Source organism: Stegodyphus dumicola, chromosome 11, assembly GCF_044657685.1.
Source record: "Stegodyphus dumicola isolate Sdum_Otavi_A_Nest chromosome 11, ASM4465768v1".
NCBI classification, from domain to species: domain Eukaryota; kingdom Metazoa; phylum Arthropoda; class Arachnida; order Araneae; family Eresidae; genus Stegodyphus; species Stegodyphus dumicola.
This window is the reverse complement of record NC_140778.1, coordinates 120,240,732-120,250,086: the sequence shown is the minus strand read 5'-3', so window position 1 is coordinate 120,250,086 and position 9,355 is coordinate 120,240,732.

The following is a 9,355-nucleotide window of genomic DNA, read 5'->3' as shown; positions in this document are numbered from 1 at the left end:
TTGCCGTCCTTTCTCCCGGTCCTTTCCACATACGTCGTCCTTCTCCCTTCTTCATTCTGGGGGTGTTCGTGAACTCTGTTTTCTGGACGGTGGAACGGCTTCTTTTTCTTTGTACCTTCAATTTTTCCGCGGGGCAATTTTCTTTTCACTTGCTTCTGTCTCTCATTGGCTTGCCCTTGTACTTGTCGTTTTCCCACCTCTGGAACTTGTACCTGCGGTGTCTGCCGTACCGGATCCTGCAAAAGATCTGAAAAGATTTTCATTTTATTACGATCGAAGTAGGGTTTAATTTGATCAATATTTGCGGAACAGGTTTCACCATTTCTTGCCTTTAACACTACAACAGCGTGAGTTATTTTTTCTATAACATATGGTCCTTCAAAGCGTGGAAAAAATTTGGCAGTTTTATCTTCTGGTGCTGAAGAAAGTGAATGCTTAATTTTTAGTACTTCATCCCCTACTTTATAAGTTACTCCCCGTCGTTTCAAGTCATAATACAATTTTTGTTTTCTTTGTGCTACTTCCGTATTCTTTTTTGCTTCTTTTATTAGTTTTTCTATATCACCCATTTTAAATTCTGGGGCTCTTTCTTGCACATAAAATAGTTTATCTAACGGTGTTATAACCTTTCTGCCTAGAAATAACTCAGCAAGAGTTTTGCCCGTTGTATCATGTCTTGCGGTCCTAAGGGCGAAAGCAAATTCATTGACATAGTTATCCCAGCTTTTATGAAAAATTTTAACATAACTACGGATAATTTTCACTATATTTCTGTTGACCCGTTCCGCTATATTTGATTGCGGCCGATACGGGACCATTTTTAAATGACGTATGCCCAGTTTTTGGCACATGTCTTCAAATATATTACTTACAAATTGAGGACCATTATCCGATATAACTTTTAGGGGCGCCCCGTATTTTAAAATATATTTATTTAAAATAGAATCGGTAACTAATTTCGCGGAGGCTCGTTTTAAGGGAACAATTTCGGTCCATTTACTAAAATGATCAACTATAACAAGGAGATAGCGACTTTTGTTTAACTGACTTTTTGGGAAAGGGCCCAATAAATCGATGCCGATTATTTCATTTGGAAATTCGGATTTAATACTATTTAGAAACCCGGCCGGGCGGAAATTAATATAATTAACGGCTTGACATGTTGGGCAGGACTGGACATACGCCCTTGTTAACTTTTGCAGTTCAGGAAAGTAGACTGCCTCGCGTACGCGTTGAGTAGTTTTTCGAATACCAGCATGAGAAGCTAAAGAGCTGTCATGGAGCTCTTGCAGGATATTTAATCTAAGACTAGCTGGGATAACAGGTCGAAATTCGTTGTTGGAATTCGTAGTTTTTGTATAAAATAATAGACCATCTATTAGATCGTAATGGGCCGCCCTATTTCTTATAGCCACAATATCTTGGTGGCTAAAATTTTCAGGATCCTTCAAATACTCATAAATACTTCCAAACTCAGGATCCTTACCCAGTTCGGTTATTACAGTTTCTCGGGAATTAATTGTACACGCTGTCAGCATTGCAACTTTTACGGTATTACCCTGTTCGTCTAATTTAATTCGTGATAGGGCATCTGCTACGATATTTTTCTTTCCGGGGGTATGCTTGATTACCAGATTATATTCTTGCAGCTTGAGTGCCCATCTTATTAACCTTGGGGATAAATTTTTCCCTGAGTACAATCTAGTTACCGCCGCATGATCAGAATATACTGTTATCGGCGCCTTTCCAAAATAGACTCGGAACTTTTGCACTGCTAACAGAACTGCAAGTGCCTCTCTCTCGGTCGCGGAATAGTTTCTTTGTGTTTGATTTAAAGTTCGGCTAAAAAATGCCACGGGCTGCTGATTTTGCGAAAGTACCGCTCCTACCGCATAATCCGAAGCATCCGCTGAAATTTCTAAATTTTCATCCTTTTCAGGAAATTTCAACACAGGGGCTTGCGTTAATGCTTGTTTTAATTTTTCGAAAGCACTATTGGCTTCGGCCGTCCACGAGAATCTTGCCTTTTTCCTTTTTAATTTTAACAATGGCTCAGCGATAGCCGCAAAATCTTTTATAAAGGACCTATAATATGAACAAAGTCCTAGAAAAGAAGAGAGCTTCTTTGCCGTGTTTGGAGTCGGATACTTTTGTACAGCGATTATTTTTGATTCATCTGTCTTGATCCCTTTTTGCGATATTTTGTAACCTAAATATTTTAATTCAGGGGCTGCAAATTTGCATTTTTCGACATTAACTTTTAGACCGGCCTCATTTAATAAAGAAAACACCTGTCTTAAATCCTGTACATGTTGGTCTAGATTATCACTAGTAATAATGATATCGTCTAAATAGATAAATGTGGACTTTCCAAGAACAGGTCTTAACACAATGTCCATGCGTCGCTGAAATGTTGCTGGGGCGCCTGAAAGGCCAAACGGCATTCGCAAAAATGCATAAGTGCCAGACTTGGTTATAAAAGCAGTCTTAGACACGTCCTCAGGCCTGACCCCTATTTGAAAATAACCATTCGTTAAGTCTAAAGTCGTCATAAATTTGGTTGATTTTATGTTCCTTAAAATTTCTTCTATAATCGGTAACGGATATACCGGATATTTCGTTATGGAATTTAATTTACGGTAATCAATAGCGAATCTCCACCTTTTTGGATGCTCCAAAGGATAATCATTATTTTTCTTACATAAAACCACCGGACTAGCATAACTACTTGAGATAGGCGTTATGATCTTTTTACGTAGCATATCGGTAATATGCCATTCTATAATTTTTTCCTTATTCTTATCATACCGGTATGGTTTTTGACGAACCGGCAATGCATCTCCGGTGTCAATACTATGGTTAGTAACCTGGGTAAATCCTGGAATATCACTAAATAAGGAAGCAAATTCACTTACCACTTGTCGGATTCTATCTTGCTCGTCATTAGGCAGGTGGTCAAGATTTAACCTTGGCGGTTCAACCTTTTTTACACGCACTGGTTTCATCGTCAGCTTAAGAGACGCTTCATTAAAATCCAGTGTAGCTTGTGCATCTGAAAGAAAGTCTATTCCTAGGATTAAGTGTGCTTGCAAATTCTTTACTATAAAAAACATCACCTTTACTTGTTCGTCCTTGATACGGATGTACAAAGGTACTTTACCTACGCACTTACATTGTTCTCCTTGCGCCGCTAATACTGTTGTATTATCCGCATTATATATGCGGTATTTGCGAAAATACTTTCTAAAAAAGACTTCTGCCACACAGGAACACTGCGCGCCGGTATCCAGGAGTGCGGTGGCCGGGATATTATTTACCAAGACTTCAATCTTCGGAAGAGTTAAATTTTTCACCATTACTGTATTTAACTTGTAGGAAGAGGGGTTTTCGTGGCCTTCGGATTTCCGCACCCTCTCGTCAGCAGAAATCCGTTTTAGTTTAAATTATTTTTCCTTTCGGTGCTTTCCTTCTTTCTCCACTGGCCTTTAGACTTTTTTCCTGGGTTGCTATTGAACTGTCGACGTTCGCCGGCTGTTTTTGAATGCTCGGGTTTCCTTGCCCACTGATTCGCTTTTTCTCCGTAGCCATGTGCTTGAGTTTGCTGTAGTCTTGGCGTACCAAATTGGTTTCGCTGTTGATATTGGCGTCTTCTTTCGACGTCCGCCGTTCTTCTACTTTCAAACTGCATTGCTAGCTCAAATAACTTTTCCAGTGTAGTCGGATTTCGTAATTCAATAAAGTCTTGCACTTGGGGTAGTAACCTCGGCAAAATCACTTGAATTATTTCAGGATCCGGACGGTTTCCATACAAGAGCTTGAAAACGTGAATTTTTCTTAAAATAAAGCTCGAGATGTTTTCCATTCTTTGTTGATATATACTGAAAAGTTCTGTTTCTAATTTCGCACGATCCCTTACAACAGGGAAGGCTTTTAGTAGGGCAGTCTTGAAATTTTCGTAAGTATAGGTGGGACTTCCTGCTTGACCCAAGAGACTTCTGCCGATACATTTGAACCAGTTAAGCGCTTGGCCCCTCAAAGCGCTGGTAGCTAAGGTAACTTTTTGAAACTCGTGCACGGGGTAGAGCATGAAGTGGTCATCCAATTTTTCCAAAAAACTGGTTACCGGTGAGTTTCCATTAAACGTTGCTTCTGGTTTCATCGAAGCGCGCATGGTCTGGACGATGTACCCAAATCCTTCCAGGGCGGCAGCTGGCATTTCTGGATTCTGAGCCGTTTCTGCAGGCAGCACAGGTTCTTCTTGAAACTCGGCCATGGTTATTCTTCGTCGGGCGCCACTATCAGGTTCAATGTTTCTTCTAACCTTCTTCGGAAACATACAATGACCTGACTAGAACAGAGAGCTTACTAAAGCTATGTTCACTAATTGTAGTAAGTAGACAGGATACAGACGAAGGGTATACAAAACCCTTTATCTTTCTTTATATACAATGACTTCCGTACTTCGGAATACAATGACCCTCCACTCGGGGTCTAACTTAAAAGATATCCAAAATAAAACTAAACTCTAATTTAACTTTAGAATAAGATTGGCCTTATAATAACAGGAAGCGTATGTAGCACAGAGACTGTGAACACTACAATACGTTTAATTATTCAAGAGGATTAATACCTCTGGCCTGGAAGGCAATTAGCAACTGCGTAACTTCTAAGGTAAGCGGCCTGCTTCGAACTCACGGCTTCCTCTCTTCTGCTTGGCAAAAAGGCCACACTTAAATACTTGGCGTTCGCCAGACAACTTTGCATAAAATCCTTCACGCTTATAATTCTGGCCGGAAGTAGAAAATAAGAAGTGATAGTAAAGATTTAAAATAAAATAAACGTTAGTAAAACTTAAGATCCTTACAATATTTTCATAAACAATTTTAAAATGAATTTAAAAATTACATAAATAATTTAATTTTAGTATTAAATTTTAATTATTATTTTATAATTTATTAATGGATTGATTATTAGTCAGTGTATTGCTTGAAATGTGTAAATGTTTTGCGGTGCCCAAAATGGCCGTTTAATAATTTCAAATATATTTTGAATGGAAGTGGTAAGTAACAGATACTGCATTTTTATTCATAAAAAAATAAAAGGACTTAAAATGATAAACACACAATATCACGAATTTACATTTAACTTTTACTTAACGTCTAAGCACAAAAGTAACACTTAGGGTGTATACCCACAAAAAGTCTCGCTTGCGGTCTCTGCTGGCCAGCAGAAATGGTAGGAAGATAACGTTAATAATTCAGAGAGATATGTGGTCTTTCGATATATGAAAACAAATGAATATAATTGAGCTCATTATGCAAATATGACAAAATAGTATATTCCACTTTTTTGCTAACTATAAATTTAAGTCCTACGAAGAAGTGTATAATTACAGTTATTTTCAACGACACAATTCTGTTATTTTATTTTCTTAAAGATTTCGAAAAGCTTCACTGGGTTATATTCTTCATAACATCTGCATGAAGTGCATTAACCATGGAAAACAACAGAGTTTGTCAGCTTTGGTGCATTTAATGAATGTTATAATCTTTCTTTTCATATCTTTTAGGCTTTAGAGATAGTTAGATATGTTCAGCAAGAAATTTCAAATATTCTAAAGAACAATGATTGGTTGGACGAGAAAACTAAAATGCATGCCATAGACAAGGTTTGTTGCATTCTCTGTTTCTCCAATATTTTTATAAATCATAAATGAAAAAAAGATGAGAGCATTTTTATTCCTTAATACCGTCTATTAGCATTCACATTGAGCTTTGGTAGCGTTTCTATTCCATTTTAAATATGAAGATGAAAAATGGACATAGTATATGTTTTAAATTTGTGATACAGTGAAATTACTGTCCGATGATTCCATATACTTTTATATACATTTGCTTTTAAATTCATAACTCTTTAATTAATTTACTTTAGCTACTTAATTTTAAAATTTTAATTATTCAACGTATAAACATAATAAGTGAATCGGAATACCCTCTCATCTCACCTAATCATATGAAATAAGTAAGCAAGTCTTCAGCCAGCTTTAAAGCAATCATACCACAGAAATGGACCTTATAAGAAATAGACCAACCCAAATGGATTTTTTCCCTCTTGTAACGCTTTCCCGGTTTGACCACATCCGGAGGAGCAGGGAAGACTTGCAGAAACTTAACAATGGTTGGTTATTGCAGCATGTATAACTGTCAAGAAAAAGTAGGTTGTAGCGCCTCATTTCACAAATTAGAATTTTTAGATGTTTTTATTTTTGAAACTGAGATTGATTTATACAAATTTAGCCTGTTTATTTAGCATGATTAACGTTCAAAATAATTATAAAGTTGTGTCATGCTTTCAGGCCTGGGTACGTTTATAGCTTTTCCTATGCAGTAAGGAAATTTTGTAACTACTTCTTTTAGAAAACAATATTTTAAATCTATCATAAAATTTAGTGTTTAATGTGTGGAGGTACTTATCAATCTATTCTACCTTCAAAGTAATGCAGTAGTTTGTTCTTAATATTGAAATGTGCGTCTCTAATGGTGCGTAAGATTTTAATTTGTACAACTTGTATTTTGTGCTGGTCATTGCTCTTTGCCGTAGCCCAAACTGGCGAGGCGTGGAAAATGACGAAAATGGAAAGGTAAATTTGTCGCTTCTTGCGTAAATCCAATTTAGAACGCCTACCAAGTAGAAGATTCAGTTGCTACGGAGGTACTAAATAGAACAGCAACTGAATAGAAGATTCAGTTGCTGTGCAACACCTTTAGTTTTGTTAGCTACATATTTGACAGGGGTGTTCCACGTGAGCCTTTTATTGAGATAAACGCCTAGATATTTGGCCTTGTTAACTATGGATACCCACTGGCCTAAAAGGTACAGTGGCGGAATAACAACTTTTAATTTCTTCCAGAGTACGATAAGCAGTTGAGACTTATCAGCATTAATAGAAATCCTTCAATTGAGCACCATTTCTTCAATATCAAGTACAATATCTTGCGATATACTAATGGCTATGTTAGGATTTATTGATTTAACTGCTACCTCCGTATTATCCGCATAGCGGGCGAGTAGCGTGTTCCTATTTAATTTGTCCCTTGGAAAATCCGCCGCATAGAATAAGTAAAGAATTGGCCCCAAACAGGACCCCTTCTGAGATCATCTTGTAGCCCGAATGATTCTGTCTACAGCTCACAGTAAAAAATCTGCTTGTAATGTAAGAATGTGTCAGTAGGATAAGCTCTCTGGGAAGATTAAACTTGATTAATTTGTAAATTAAACCCTCATGCCAGACGCGGTCAAATGCTTTGGCCACGTCTAGCATGAGCAGTGCTGTGCAGCTTTTATGATGGAGTGCGGATCCTATGAACTCAATAAGTGTAATTAGTTGTTTTGCAGTAGACAGGTCGCTCCAGGTCCGGATGGGCTTGATAACGGCATTCTCAGAACTATGCATAACACGCATCCGGCAATACCTTTCTCCTATTTACAGCCATGCTGGAGAATTCGCCACTTTCCAGGAGGCACAAAAATAACAGAAGTTGCCCTCTTCCTAAAGGGAAATAAAGATCCAAACGAGGCTGCTTGTTATAGGCCTATCTGCCTGCTCCCAGCCATGGGAAAAATCCTCCAAAGAATAATACTTCAAAGACTGAATTTTTACATTTATGCTAATAAAGTCATAAATACTAGGCAGTATGGCTTTGTAGCAGGAAAGTCAGTGGATCACACACTGAACCACCTACGGGACACGGTACTTAGAAACAAGCAGAATAAACTGCATACTGTTGTCATCAGTATAGACATTCAAGGTGCCTTCGATTCGTTGTGGTGGCATGATGTTTTGAAATGACTCAAAGATATCACTTGTTCCCAAATTTTATTTGATTTGATCTACAGCTACCTGAGTGAAAGACGAATTCAAGCTACAACGGACGGAGTCGTCCACATGCAAAAGGTGACGAAAGGCTGCCCGCTGGGCTCCTGCCTAGGTTCACTTCTGTGGAACCTGGTAGCAGACACCGAGCCCAATCTGTTTGGTGATGATGAAACATCTGGAATAATAGCGTATACTGGCGACTTCTTGCTAATTTCAAACGGTCACAGCCATAACAGTTACGAGGTAAATTCCCAAAATGCGTTAGACAAAACAGTCTGCTGGGCCAGTGAACATAAGCTCACAATTTCAAGAGCAAAAACAAAAGGAATGCTAATTAGTCCAGAAAAAAGGCACGAGCGTACCCCGTGCGTAAACCTTCATGGCAGACACATACAATTCGTGAGACATTTTCGCTGCTTGGGTGTGATTATAGACGACAGATTCTCCTGGCTTCCTCACATCAAGGATCTTAAAGAAAGGCTGCATAAATTGTCTAATACAATGCGGAGAACAGCTATTGCTAACTGGGGTGTCTCTTCACAGATGCTCAAAATATGGTATGTCACAGTCGCTGAACGCATAGCTCTTCATGGCGTTTCCATATGGGGCGTCAATGTCATGATTAACATGCAACATGCATTGAACTCCGCGCAAAGACCATTTCTTCTGGCCAACTGCAGAGGATTCCGTACCTCTCCTACAACTGCATTAAATGTATTGGCTAGGCTTCCGCCCCTGCACCTGATAGTACAGAGCGAGAGTGTTGTGGTGAGAGTGATCAGACTAAAACAAGACGTTTACTATTTGGAGTATGAATTATGTATCCTCGGACTACGAGAATCACGTTGCCCACTCTCCTTGCCACCCTGCAGACTTCGATATAGAAGCAACTGTAATCTTCCAAGTGCATTACAATTCTTAGCCGTATATACTGATGGATCCAAAGGAGAACACGGAACTGGCAGTGCCTGGTGTGCAATGGAGGATGACCACATAATCCATTCCTGGGCTAAGAAGCTTTATCCCAGTAACTTGGAGTTTCAGGCGGAACTTACAGCCCTAAAAGCAGCTCTGGGCTTTACTGCTAACAAGAGCAAGTAAAAAGTAATTTACACAGACTCAATGTAAAACTTGCAGGCCATCCAGGGCGGCCACAGTAGACATCCCATTGTCAGAGACATACAAAAACTATTAATTTAGATTCCTGCAAGTCTGAGACCCCAGCTACAATGGGTCCCTCCCATACGGGGATTAAAGGAAATGAAGCAGCGGATATGATTGCGAAAGGCGCAGCCAGTGAACCCCACGTGAGTAGCATTGGTGTGCCCCTTCCGCATTCGCATCTGAAAACTACTCTTAAATGTGAACTAATGAAGCAGTGGCAAAACTACTTGGAGACAAGCACCACCGGACTGTATGATTTCCAACCAGAAGTTAACCACAATTTAAATAGGAGTTCTTCGCACCTCACACAGTATC